This window comes from Nansenia antarctica, assembly GCF_963989245.1.
Source record: "Nansenia antarctica genome assembly, chromosome: 8".
Taxonomy (NCBI): Eukaryota; Metazoa; Chordata; class Actinopteri; order Argentiniformes; family Microstomatidae; genus Nansenia; species Nansenia antarctica.
The window spans coordinates 22470930-22484317 of NC_137678.1; positions in this window are offsets into that span (position 1 = coordinate 22470930).

Sequence of the window (13388 nt, forward strand, 5' to 3'; positions counted from 1 at the left end):
GTATTCTGCTGCAATGCCAATGTTGAATGAACCTGAACCCAAGAATTGTACTCTGTGTACCTGTACATTGGTGCAATAAAAGCAATTCTGATTCTGATTCTGAGTAGCTCTCTCTTCTTCTCTTTGTAAAAAGTTATTCATTCAACCTCAGGGCTTTTAAGAGGCTAACTTGTTTATTTGTACTATTATTATAATATATAATATTATACTATTATTCTTTTTATTGATGTTTAAACATCAATAAAACAACAGCTAGTGTCTATAAACTTCTGTTATGTCACAAAAAGCAACTTTTGGCTCAAGTGATTTTGAATTTACACAAAACAACACTTTTGGAGACATTTTTAATTTTTCTTGTTTCTGGTGGGATTTGAACCGGTGACCTTCTGATCCATTCTTCCCCCCCATACAAAAATGGCAATGGCGACATTTTTTATTGTGCATTAATTGTTTAGAATACATTGAGACTATTAAACATGTAGATGATGGAAAAGAAGCCTCAATTTCTCTCTCTTCCTTTTCTTTTCCCTCTTTTTCTCCCTTTTCCCTCTCTTTTTCCTCCCTTTTCTTCTTCCCCCTTCTTCCCCCTCTTGCACTTTCAGACTATTGTGCACCTCGCCTGGCGCAATTGGTTAGCGCGTTCGGCTGTTAACCGGAAGGTTGGTGGTTCAAGCCCAACCAGGGATGAATGCTTTTTAAGTTGAACTCAAGCAGCTGGTGGTGGACTTCAGGATGAATAGTCGGGAACAGGACCCCATTACCATCAATGGGTCTGCCGTAGAGAAGGGAAGCAGCTTCAAGTTCCTAGGTGTTGTCACCTGGGACGTGCACATCAAACAGGTGGTGAAAAAGGCACAGCAGCACCTCAGGTGACTTAAGAAGTTTGGCGTGGGGACAAAGATCCCTTACAGAGGCAAGATCCCAGTCACCCCAACCAGTCTGTTTGAACCGATGCCGTCCAAACGGTGTAGCCTCTTCTGGAGCATCAAGGCCAAAACTCTGCCTGTTCTCTAACAAAATCACTTTGTCCTTGGGTGGGCACACAACATGCCCTCCCGGCTGGTGTTTTTTGTTATCACTGTGTAGGCGCCGTGGCTTAGTTGGTTAAAGCGCCTGTCTAGTAAACAGGAGATCCTGAGTTCGAATCTTAGCGGAGCCTTTTGTGGGGGTAGTGGTAGGACCGGTGATCGGAAGGTCCTGAGTTCAACTCACACCTGGGAAACCACCACTTGGGTTCCCTTGAGTAAGGCACTTAGCCCTAAGTTACTCCAGGGAGAATGTCCCTTAAATTGTAATTCGCTTTGAATAAAAGTGTCTGTTAAATGTAAAATGTCTTCCGCATTTGAACCCAACCCCCCCCCCAAAAAGGGTCCAACAAATATACCTGTACAAGTCTCTGTGGCGCAATTGGTTAGCGCGTTCGGCTTTTAACAGGAAGGTTGGTGGTTCAAGCCCACCCAGGGACGAATGCTTTTTAAGTTGAACTCAAGCAGCTGGTGGTGGACTTCAGGAAGAATAGTCGGGCACAGGACCCCATTACCATCAATGGGTCTGCCGTAGAGAAGGGAAGCAGCTTCAAGTTCCTAGGTGTTGTCACCTGGGACATGCACATCAAACAGGTGGTGAAAGAGGCACAGCAGCACCTCAGGTGACTTAAGAAGTTTGGCGTGGGGACAAAGATCCCTTACAGAGGCAAGATCCCAGTCACCCCAACCAGTCGGTTTGAACCGATGCCGTCCAAACGGTGTAGCCTCTTCTGGAGCATCAAGGCCAAAACTCTGCCTGTTTTCTAACAAAATCACTTTGTCCTTGGGTGGGCTCACAACATGCCCTCCCGGCTGGTGTTTTTTGTTATCACTGTGTAGGCGCCGTGGCTTAGTTGGTTAAAGCGCCTGTCTAGTAAACAGGAGATCCTGAGTTCGAATCTCAGCGGAGCCTTTTGTGGGGGTAGTGGTAGGACCGGTGATCGGAAGGTCCTGAGTTCAACTCACACCTGGGAAACCACCACTTGGGTTCCCTTGAGTAAGGCACTTAGCCCTAAGTTACTCCAGGGAGAATGTCCCTTAAATTGTAATTCGCTTTGAATAAAAGTGTCTGTTAAATGTAAAATGTCTTCCGCATTTGAACCCAACCCCCCCCCAGAAAGGGTCCAACAAATATACCCGTACAAGTCTCTGTGGCGCAATTGGTTAGCGCGTTCGGCTGTTAACCGGAAGGTTGGTGGTTCAAGCCCACCCAGGGACGAATGCTTGTTAAGTTGAACTCAAGCAGCTGGTGGAGGACTTCAGGAAGAATAGTCGGGAACAGGACCCCATTACCATCAATGGGTCTGCCGTAGAGAAGGGAAGCAGCTTCAAGTTCCTAGGTGTTGTCACCTGGGACGTGCACATCAAACAGGTGGTGAAAAAGGCACAGCAGCACCTCAGGTGACTTAAGAAGTTTGGCGTGGGGACAAAGATCCCTTACAGAGGCAAGATCCCAGTCACCCCAACCAGTCTGTTTGAACCGATGCCGTCCAAACGGTGTAGCCTCTTCTGGAGCATCAAGGCCAAAACTCTGCCTGTTCTCTAACAAAATCACTTTGTCCTTGGGTGGGCTCACAACATGCCCTCCCGGCTGGTGTTTCTTGTTATCACTGTGTAGGCGCCGTGGCTTAGTTGGTTAAAGCGCCTGTCTAGTAAACAGGAGATCCTGAGTTCGAATCTCAGCGGAGCCTTTTGTGGGGGTAGTGGTAGGACCGGTGATCGGAAGGTCTTGAGTTCAACTCACACCTGGGAAACCACCACTTTGCAGAGCAGAACAGAATGGATCGATGCAGGGATATGATTAAAAATAAAGGTACTCTTTATTTGAGCAAACAGGAATAATAAACCGCACAGTAAGCGATGAAACAAACGAGGAGAAAGCAAGTCTCCGATGAATGCGGAAGTAATAATACAAAACAAAAGGGGAGTTGGCTTTTGTCTCCCAAAACGTCGTCAATATAACATGGCAATGCAAACTACTTACAATAGTCAATAGGTACTTATCTCCTAGGCAGACGAGGAGCGATAAGACTGCGGTAAGACTACGCACCACACACAACGCAACGTAAAGTGAACAACCGACACAGAGGGAAAACACCGGGGGATATAAATAGACCAATACAATCACTCACAGCTGTTAACAATCACAGACGTTAGGACAGACAGAGAACCAATACACATCAAAGGGGGCGCCAAAGGGTCGCTCAACAGTAGAGCGATCCCCAACCTGACTGCTCACTAGCGTTCATTGCGCGGTCTTGCCTGCAGTAGTCGATATTTTCAGTAGCCTATTTTTAATTAAACATACTTTATCTTATGACAATAATTAGCGTTGGGTTAGGGATCCCATGGATCTTTCAAGCTACGGCGTGAAAATTAATCAATTGGTTGTCTCGGGTCGCATTAAATAAATGGTCAGTTTATAAGAACACTTTTTAATTCTTCGTCGGTAGCAGAGTTCAAGCATACATACATTACAGATTGTACCTCGTTTTTAAATGCTGATAATAATTTGAGGTTTTTAACACATTGCATTAGGCAAATATAAATATATGTATTTATTTATTCTAACTGCTGAAGTTGTCCTGCGCAGTTGAAAGCTCCAGGGCAGGTTTGCGGTCATCAGAAATAATCCTCATAACAGATGACGCTGAAATGGAAATGTCCCAATCCCCACCAGCCCTTCTCTCCTACACTAGTCTCCTTCAGGTATTTCAGATCTAGATATTTCCGGGGTAGCAGACAGGTGGAGGTAGTGAGTTCAGAGAACGGGCTGCGAAAGAGTCACTCACCAAACTTTACACACTCCTTCCCCTTCATGGGACATTGTACAATTTCAACTTTCACCCTCCTAGGCCATTCCCTAGAGGCCCTGCACGCGACACAGCGGACAACTGTAGGGAGGTTCTAGTGCTTGATGTGAAGTGCCTAGTGGAATGAGACATCTTCTCACACGTACAGGCACACAGGGAGTACAACATGTTGCATTTTCATGCCAATAGGCAACTTGCTTCCTAGGGTTGCAGGTCCATTTGGACTTTGAAATACCTCCATGACTGTATATATGGCCACTGTGTGTGTCTGTGGAGAAAAGGGTACGTTTGGGCCCAGGGAAGGGGCTGCGAAAGAGTCACAGTCACCAAACTTTACACACTCCTTCCCCTTCATGGAACATTGTAGGATGTCAACTTTCACCCTCCTAGGCCATTCCCTAGAGGCCTTGCACGCGACTAAGCGGAAAACTGTAGGGACTTGTAGTGCTTGATTGGAAGTGCCGTTTGGAAAAAGACATCTTCTCACAAGTACAGGCACACAAACGCAAACGCAATGTTATTATGTCGCCCCCCCCCCCCTCCCCCCCGCCTAAATCTACTGGTGTTTTTGTACCCCCCCCCCCACCATGACCACACACTGTACATACTTGTTGTTTTGTCCCCCCGCCCGAACTACCCATTGTACATATTATATGTCTGTCCCCCTGCCCGAACTACCCACTGTACATACTTTGTGTTTTGTCCCCCGCCCCCACCTGTGGTGTATGTCCCCACCTGTCCTACCCGCTGTACATACCTTATGTTTTGTTGTATTGTTCTTCCCATGTTGGATGTATGTTTATCTTGTAGATAGTACTAGTTATTTGTCTGTATTATCTTGTAGATAGTACTAGTTTTTTGTCTGTCTTACATGTAACGATTAATTGAGTATCAAGGACCCCAATTGAAATAAGCCAGTGGCTTTCTTGGGTTTTTATCCTGTTAGTTGACCTTGTATGTAATATGTACTTTCATGTACCTACTTCTGCAAATCTTCTAATAACGTTTTCAATCAATTTTCAATCAAAACAACAAGTACAACATGTTGCATTTTCATGCCATTAGGCAACTTGCTTCCTAGGGTTGCAGGTCCATTTGGACTTACTTTCAATGGCCACTGTGTGTGTGTTTGAGAAAAGGGTGCTTGTCACTTTAAGACAGCAGGTAGAAACTCCGTGATATCTCCGGGTTGCGAATTTGCGAAACCTAGGATGGTAGGGGAAGGCAGGGCAATACCAATAGCCAATGAGGGGGCTCTTCACGAGTGCTTCGCCAACCAATCAGGTAGCGGTATTGCCCTGCCTTCCCCTACCATCCTAGGTTTCGCAAATTCGCGTCCGGCGAAGGAGGTGTGGAGGTAAGGTGAGTTGAGGGAAAAGCAGTTGTGAAAACCTTTGGTAGGCTGCGCACCTCCAGTTCACTGTGCGTTGAATGTGTTAACGTGTTTAACATGGATCTGAAGTCTGAAAACGTGTTTAAAATGGATCTGAAGTCTGAAAACGTGTTTAAGTCTGAGCTACTGAAGTCTATCTGGTATGCATTCACTTCATTGGAAACGGAGGAATGCGGCAAAGTCTCGAAGTCCCAGCTGAAGTCCCAGCTGAAGGTAGACTGCTTTACACATATATATATATATATATATATATATATATATATATTATAACTGAAGGTAGACTGCTTTACACTTCTTCTCACCTGCTTACACCATGTGTAGCCTGTACTCCATATTATAACTGTCCTCACTTAACAGTTCAACTAACAACAAGTCTGATCACAAAGGAAATGGGTCAGAAAGGAGAGAGAGATTACTGTAAATGTTTCTGTTGGCACTTTGTTATGTTGTGGCAAACTGGTATTAACTGTTTTGAAAAGGTGAATACTGTTTCAAGGAATGTGCTCAAGCAATCGAGAAGTGCTGAGCTTATTATCAGAAAATAGCTATGTATTTCACCACATATGTTGTTCTATGACATGGATTCCTTCATCTTGCTTTTTAGCAGGAGAGAGCATCGTGTGTCATTAGATATGAATACACACACTCAACATACACACTCATGCAATGACCATAGAGGTGGTTCTTGTGGTAAACAACTTGCACACAGATAGCATGCAAACACAGTGGCTATGATAGCCTCTGTCGTGTTATTCTATTACAAATACGCGTGAGTCCTTCTGTATTTAAATGTAAGTGTCTTTATTGTAACTCGCTCCATGAGCTCTGACAATACCGGTCTCTCCTGTCTTGTTGTCCCCGCCCACCTGACCTGATGTCACTACGGTGGCCTGTCACAATTACAATAATACCACATCTCTCTTTCTAGAATCAATGGGTAGACTGCCATTGATTCATCAGACCTAGAGGATTATTCTGCCTCTATAACTAAAAGGTCTGATCTGAACCTGATCAAATAAACAATTCTACTAACAACCCTATATATATATATGAACATAAAAAGAGCATGAACACATCTCTTCTCCTAAACATAGAAACATAAAACTTTTTTTTTTTTTTACAAGTCCAACCTAGTTGGTTTCACCACCTCTCTCCCAGATCTGGTTCTAGGAGTAGCTGGTGGTTCTGGGACATTCTGGTCCCTTGGTTCTGCCGAACTCTGCTTTGGGACACATCCCAGAGGTTGCTCAGTAGCACCACCGCCACTCTGCGCCGGTGAGGGCTCCATGGGGATGAGATGGCGCCGGTTTCGCCGTACTGTCCCATGAGGTCCATCCACGATGTACGACCGCGGAGTAGGGTGGCTGCTGACCACGACTCCAGTTGCATTTTGATCGGTGACCCACACTTCCTTTCCAGGAGTGAGTCTGTCGAGACTTCTTGCACGATGACGCCGGTTGTAGCTTTGTGCGTCTCTCCTCCTCTTTAACTCTTCTTTCAGGACCACCGCCTCACTGTCGGGAAGAGCAGGGACCAGTAGAGCAGGAAGCGTAGGCACCGTCGTGCGGAGTCTCCTCCCCATCAGAAGTTGAGCTGGACTGTATCCGTTATGCAACGGGGTGGCTCTGTACGCCAGCAGAGCGCGGTATGGGTCGGCTGCCTTCTTCAGGAGACCTTTTACTGTCTTGACAGCCCGTTCTGCTTCCCCATTACTTTGAGGATATTTCGGGCTGCTTGTGACATGACGAAATCCGTAGGACGCTGCAAATGCCGCAAAGGCCATTCCGGAGAACTGCGGCCCGTTGTCTGTCACCAGTTCCTCTGGGATGCCGTGCCGTGCGTAGATCGATTTGAGGTGGTGGATGACATCTGTTGATTTTGTGGGGGTCAGCAGAGCGATCTCCACGTATCTTGATGCATAATCCACAACCAGCAGGTATGTCTTGCTCTCCAGCATGAACAGGTCTGCTCCTAATTTCTGCCATGGTCGCCCTGGGTATTGAGATGGCATCAGCGGCTCCTTTTGGTTCTGTCTCTCTTTGCTGCATGTTCGGCAGTTGAGGACTAATTCATTCAGCTGCTGGCTCAGCCCGGGCCACCATACAGACTGTCGTGCGCGCTCCCTGCACTTTACCACCCCCTGGTGGCCTTCATGCAGCCTGGCAAGCACCTCATTTCTCATTGTTGAAGGGATGACGAGCCTGCTTCCCCTCAGCAAAAGTCCATCCTCTACTGTGAGTAGCGCCTGTTCCGCCCAGTACAGCCTGAGAGCCGGTTCACTGTTGAGTGCTGGCCATCCCTCTGCACTCAGCTGCATCACCCGTGCGCACACACTGTCCCTCTTCAGCTGCTCTCTCAGCTCATCCAGGTAGGCGGTGCTCGCTGGCAGGTTCTCCATTATCATGTCCACGTAGATGTTAGTATCCTCGAAGAACTCCTTCTCATCCGGTGTCTCTCTCCTCTTCACAGGAGCACGTGAGAGTGTATCCGCAGTCCACAGGCACTTTCCTGGCACATGAGCAATGGAGTAGGAATAGCGCATCAGGCGCATCCGGAAGCGCAGAATCCGTGGAGGGAGAGCGTCCAACGGCTGAGACCCCAGGAGACTCAGGAGCGGCTTGTGGTCTGTCTCTAGCTGGAAGTGTCTGCCGATGAGAAAGTTGCGGAACCTCTCACAAGCCCAGGTCAGGCCTAAGGCCTCCTTCTCAACCTGCGCGTATCTCTGTTCAGTTTGTGTGAGAGACCGCGACACGTAGGCTACAGGTCTCCACACTCCATCCCATTTTTGGAGAAGCACACTCCCTAAGCCGTAAGACGACGCGTCCGCTGAGACTTTGCACTCCCTGTTGGTGTCGTACATGGCCAACACTGGTGGGGATATTAGTGCATCCTTCAAATCTTGAAAGGCCCTGGCCTGCTCGTAGCCCCACAGCCAGCAGTTCTTCTTTGACAGAAGGTCTCGCAGAGGCTTGTCTCTCTCCGCCAGCTGTGGGATAAACTTCCCCAGCTGGTTTACCATGCCGAGAAAGCTTCTCAGCTCACTCACATTCGTCGGCTCCTCCATCCTCCTCACAGCCTCTGTCTTACTCGGGTCGGGGCTAATGCCACTGGTGGAGATTATATGGCCTAGAAAGGTCACCTCTTCTTTCGACAGGTCGCACTTATCGATGTTCAGGGTGATTCTGGCCTTCTCGATCCTCCCCAGCACGACGTGCAGACGAGCATCATGCTCCTCTTGTGATCGGCCCCACACCAGCACATCGTCCATGTGGCAGACGACACCCTCCAGCCCTTCCGTGACCTCCGTCACCATTCTGTTTTGGAAGTGTTCGGGGGCAGAGGCGATGCCGAAAGGTAGACGATTGAAGTAATATCGGCCAAAGGGCGTGATGAAGGTGGTGTACTTTGATGAATCTTCAGTCAGAGGTATTTGCCAAAATCCCATGTTTGCATCCAACTTGCTGAATATTCTGGCTCCAGCCAGCATTCCCAGTGTTTCCTCCACTGTTGGCAGGGTATACTTTTCCCGGCACACTGACTCATTGAGGTTCGTGAGATCAACACAGATGCGAACAGCACCTGTCTTCTTGGGAACCACCACGATGCCGGCACACCAGTCAGTTGGCTCCTCGATTCGGCTGATCACTCCAAGGCTTTCCATGCGGGACAGTTCTTGCTTGACCTTGTCCATCAGTGGCAACGGAATCCTTCTGGGTGTCTTCAGTGAGAATGGTTGGGCCCCAGGTTTCAGCCTGATTGCATGCGGCTGTCTCATCTCACCGAGACCACTACATATCTTTGGGTAGGTTGTCTTGAGCGTCTCCATCGTGATACTGTCAAGACGTGCCACAAGCTCCATCTTACTAATAGCAGGTCTCCCCAGCAATGCAGTGTGCAGGTGTCGAGTGACATACACATCCTCCCACATCTCTTTCTCTCCTCTCCTCAGCAACAGCCCGGCGACGCCCACAACATCTAGTGGACTCCTCCCAGGTCCCATCAGTGGCTTAGTTGACTTCCGGAGGGTAGGTGGATCCTTGTCTCTGTAGATCTCTTGAAAAACAGTGTGAGGCATCACTGTAACATCAGCACCGGTGTCTATTTTGAATGGCACACGTCTGTCATCGATGTTTATGTTGACCATCCATGGCTCACCGTCAGCTGTGACGCTGCCTAAGAACACGCAGTCCTCATCCTCTTCACAGGAGCAGGAATAGTCCTCTTCAACCTCATGTACAGATTTGGATGACTTACACACACGCTTGTAATGCCCCATCTTCCCACATGAATGACATTTCACCTCATTAGCAGGGCAATCGCGCTGTGAATGGGACAGAGAGCTGCCGCATTTATGGCACTGGACATTTTTCCCCTTTAAGTATTGGGCACTGTGTGGCTTGGCTGGGTAGCTGTTAGCCTGTTGAGGTTTGTTTTTAGCATATGTCTTGCTACTGCTCTTAAACACTCTGTCTACACATTTAGCATCACTTGCCTCTGTCCTGGTGTCCCCTCGCAGAGAAGATTGCTGTCTTTTCACCTCTTCACTCTGCCTCGCCATGTTTATTGCCTTTTCCAGGGTCAAGTCCGGGTCCAGCTGCATGCGTTCGGACAGCCGCTTATCCATCAGTCCAACGACAAGCCTGTCACGAATCAGCTCGTCATGTAGCACTCCATATGTACAATGCTCCGCCAGCGCATATAGTGTCGTCACAAATGAGTCCACCGTCTCGCATTCTCCCTGCTTGCGCATGTTAAATTTGGCACGCTCGTAGATAACGTTCTTCTTGACTACGAAGAAACCCTGTAATCCATCGCGCACCCGTTGGTAAGTACGTCTTAGAGCATCAGTCAGATTTAGTCCACGTAAAATATCATCCACCTCATCGCCCATACAATATATTAGCGTGTTGACTTGATTCTCTTCAGTGCTAACCGTCAGGTTACTTGCCAGACGAAATCTTTCAAACCTGCGTATCCATTTGGCCCACTCTTGCGGCTTTGAAAAGTCGAAGGACTCCGGAGGCTGGATGCTGAACGTAGCACTTGAAACTGGCGTCGCTCTCTGGACTGCAGCTGCTCCCGCGTTAGCATTATCCACCATCTTTTCTTCCTCCCTTCTCACCGTCACGAGCTCAAATGACACTGTCGGCCGACCTAACTCTTAACACTCACTTACAGGACTGCTGACACCATGTCGTGTTATTCTATTACAAATACGCGTGAGTCCTTCTGTATTTAAATGTAAGTGTCTTTATTGTAACTCGCTCCATGAGCTCTGACAATACCGGTCTCTCCTGTCTTGTTGTCCCCGCCCACCTGACCTGATGTCACTACGGTGGCCTGTCACAATTACAATAATACCACAGCCTCCACACCAGGGGAGGCTGGTGGAGGTAGAAATCCAGCCTCCACTGATACACACACAGAGAAATATGTGTGCTGAGCTGCTGAGTCACTGTCAGTCTCAAAGTCCATGTTGTTGCTTGTCCCATTTACATTGACATGTTAACCATTTAGCAGACACTTTTATCCAAAGCGACTTACAATTAGAGATTACAAAGACAGTCTCCCTTACCCAACCTGCACTGCAAAAAGTTAGCTCTCAAAAACAAGAGAAAAAGCAATAAAATGGGGGAAATATTACTTAAAATAAGCAAAACTATCTGCCAACAGAACAGGAACATTTCACATGCCAAGATGTTCTTAAAACAAGCAAAAGCTATCTTAAAACTTGTGCAGTCAGACAAGAAACAAGCGTATATTGCCTTGATTTGAGATATTTAATCTTACTGAGATTTACTTTTTGCAGTGTGTTGACATCGCATGTTATCAGAGTAACTGTAAAACAGACATACTACTATACATACATATACAGTCATTCAACAATCATGCTCTCCCTCATTCAGTCTCCGTTTCCTCTGGCCTGTCGAGTTCAAACATGTCACACAGTGCTGCTGAGAATCCCAGGAAATAGCGGGCAGGTGTCCAGACATGCTCTCCCTGAAGACCAGTGTGTGTGTGTGTGTGTGTGTGTGTGTGTGTGTGTGTGTGTATCTGTCTGTCTGTCTGTCTGTCTGTCTGTCTGTCTGTCTGTCTGGCTTTAGAGGAGTTGTTGCAGGGGAACATTGCTGCTCTGGACTTTGTTGACAATTCTGTTTCACATTCCATGAACACAAAGCCTGTCTGTCTGTCTGTCTGTATGTACACAAAGCTGCCATAAAGAAGATATGTGATGTTTGCTGTTAAAGTGAGGCTACAGGTTCTGCCAACAAAGTATAACCTCGCCCTCTGGTAATCCTGAGTCATTATGAGCCTTTTGGTGGTATAAACCTCAGTGTGCATCAAATGGAATCAGTGGCATCTAACACTAACATGCATTCATAGGCCTTTACATTACCAGGCACGACCACATTGTCTACTTGATTAATGGCTAGTGATGTTAGACAGGCATCACCATCAACAGTTAAAATTCACAATAATTCCTGTGTTATGACAAGTTGGTTAATGATGTCAAGGTTTTTTCTAATGTGCCAAACACACCTAACAACATTGTTGTTATTGTTGTTGTTGTTGTTGTTGTTGTTGTTGTTGTGAAGGAGTGGTGACTATGGGGGTATTCCATCAATGTCGCTAAAGGAAAATCCAGGCTTAGTTTTGAGAACTCTCGCAAGACTGGAATAAGCCTGGATTTTCCTTTAGCGACCTCGATGGAATACCCCCCATGTAGAAAGAAGTAGGCTGCTTATTCCATATTTACATGGAGGAAGCCATTTCTACAAAACTGTTAAAATACCAGCCCCTACTTATTACTTATTAGCGGCATTGCCTTCAGGTGTCAGCTAATAATACCGATATTTGCCAGATATGAACATGTGAATTATCTGATGGTATGTGGCTTATTGCAGGCCTCCACAAGATACAACCAGGCTCAAACATGATCAGGCTCATAAACAAGCCTACTGTAGACAATTGACTATCATCACCAAGCACACCCCATGTATACGGACTACCTAAATCTTAAACTCACAGACACTTGGTCTGATTCCGATTCTACTACTTGAACTATCTATTTTATTAGGCTAGTATTTGTACTGCTAATTGTATCATGTCTTATTTGTGAATTATGTCCTGTACTATTGTCACTTTTTAAATCTTGAATTATGCCTATTACCTTATTGTCTTGTGCTGCAATGTCAGGAACCAAAGCCTAATAATTGTACTCTCTTACACACTTGTGTAATGTGACACAACAATGAAACTTGAGCTAAAAGCCAAGCAGCTTGCTAGATATTGCTGTTATATGTTAACTGTTGTGGGAAGCTTAGTTGTGTGGAGAAGATGATGTATTTATGACGATCTGTATGACCTTTGTTATATTTAGGATTCTACTGATGGAATAATAATAATAACATAACTTTTATTTGTGTAGCACTTTTCCTGCAAACGTTGCAGCTGTACTGTGAACCCAAACAAAGTGTGCGTGTCAACTAAGGCTCACAATGCTGTTTACACTGTGTTGTTTGCTTTTCTCATTGACTTCCTTGGTTTTTAAGATCAGTTGGTACTTGGTACTGTAATCTAAGGTTCATTTCAGTATATCTCATGGACACCTGTACTATTGACAATAACAATTCAAAGTGTATTATATTGGCCAGGGTTAGGGTTAGGGTTAGTGTATTTGTGCATAGAATAATGTCGCCCCCCACCTCCCATCTTTGTTGATGATTATGTATCAATCCTAATCAGAGAAATCCAATAAAAAAACAATAATCAACCAAAAATAATTATGTTAAATGATATAATAATGATAATCACAGATAGTTACAACTACATATATGTCAAGCCATGAGAATACTACCTGTACTGCCTTTAGGTGTGATAGAACATGTGTTTGTGTGTCTGACGCAGGTGATAGAACATGTGTTTGTGTGTCTGACGCAGGTGCTCTCCTGTAACCTGTACACAGTGTTGAACATCCCTCATGACCCCGCCACCTTGGAGGAACACTTCCAGGACGATGATGACGGCCCGGTGTCGACCCACGGCTACATGCCCTACCTCAACAAATACATCCTGGACAAGGTACATGCCCTACCTCAACAAATACATCCTGGACAAGGTACATGGGAGCTCCACCCCCCATCCCTAGAATTACAA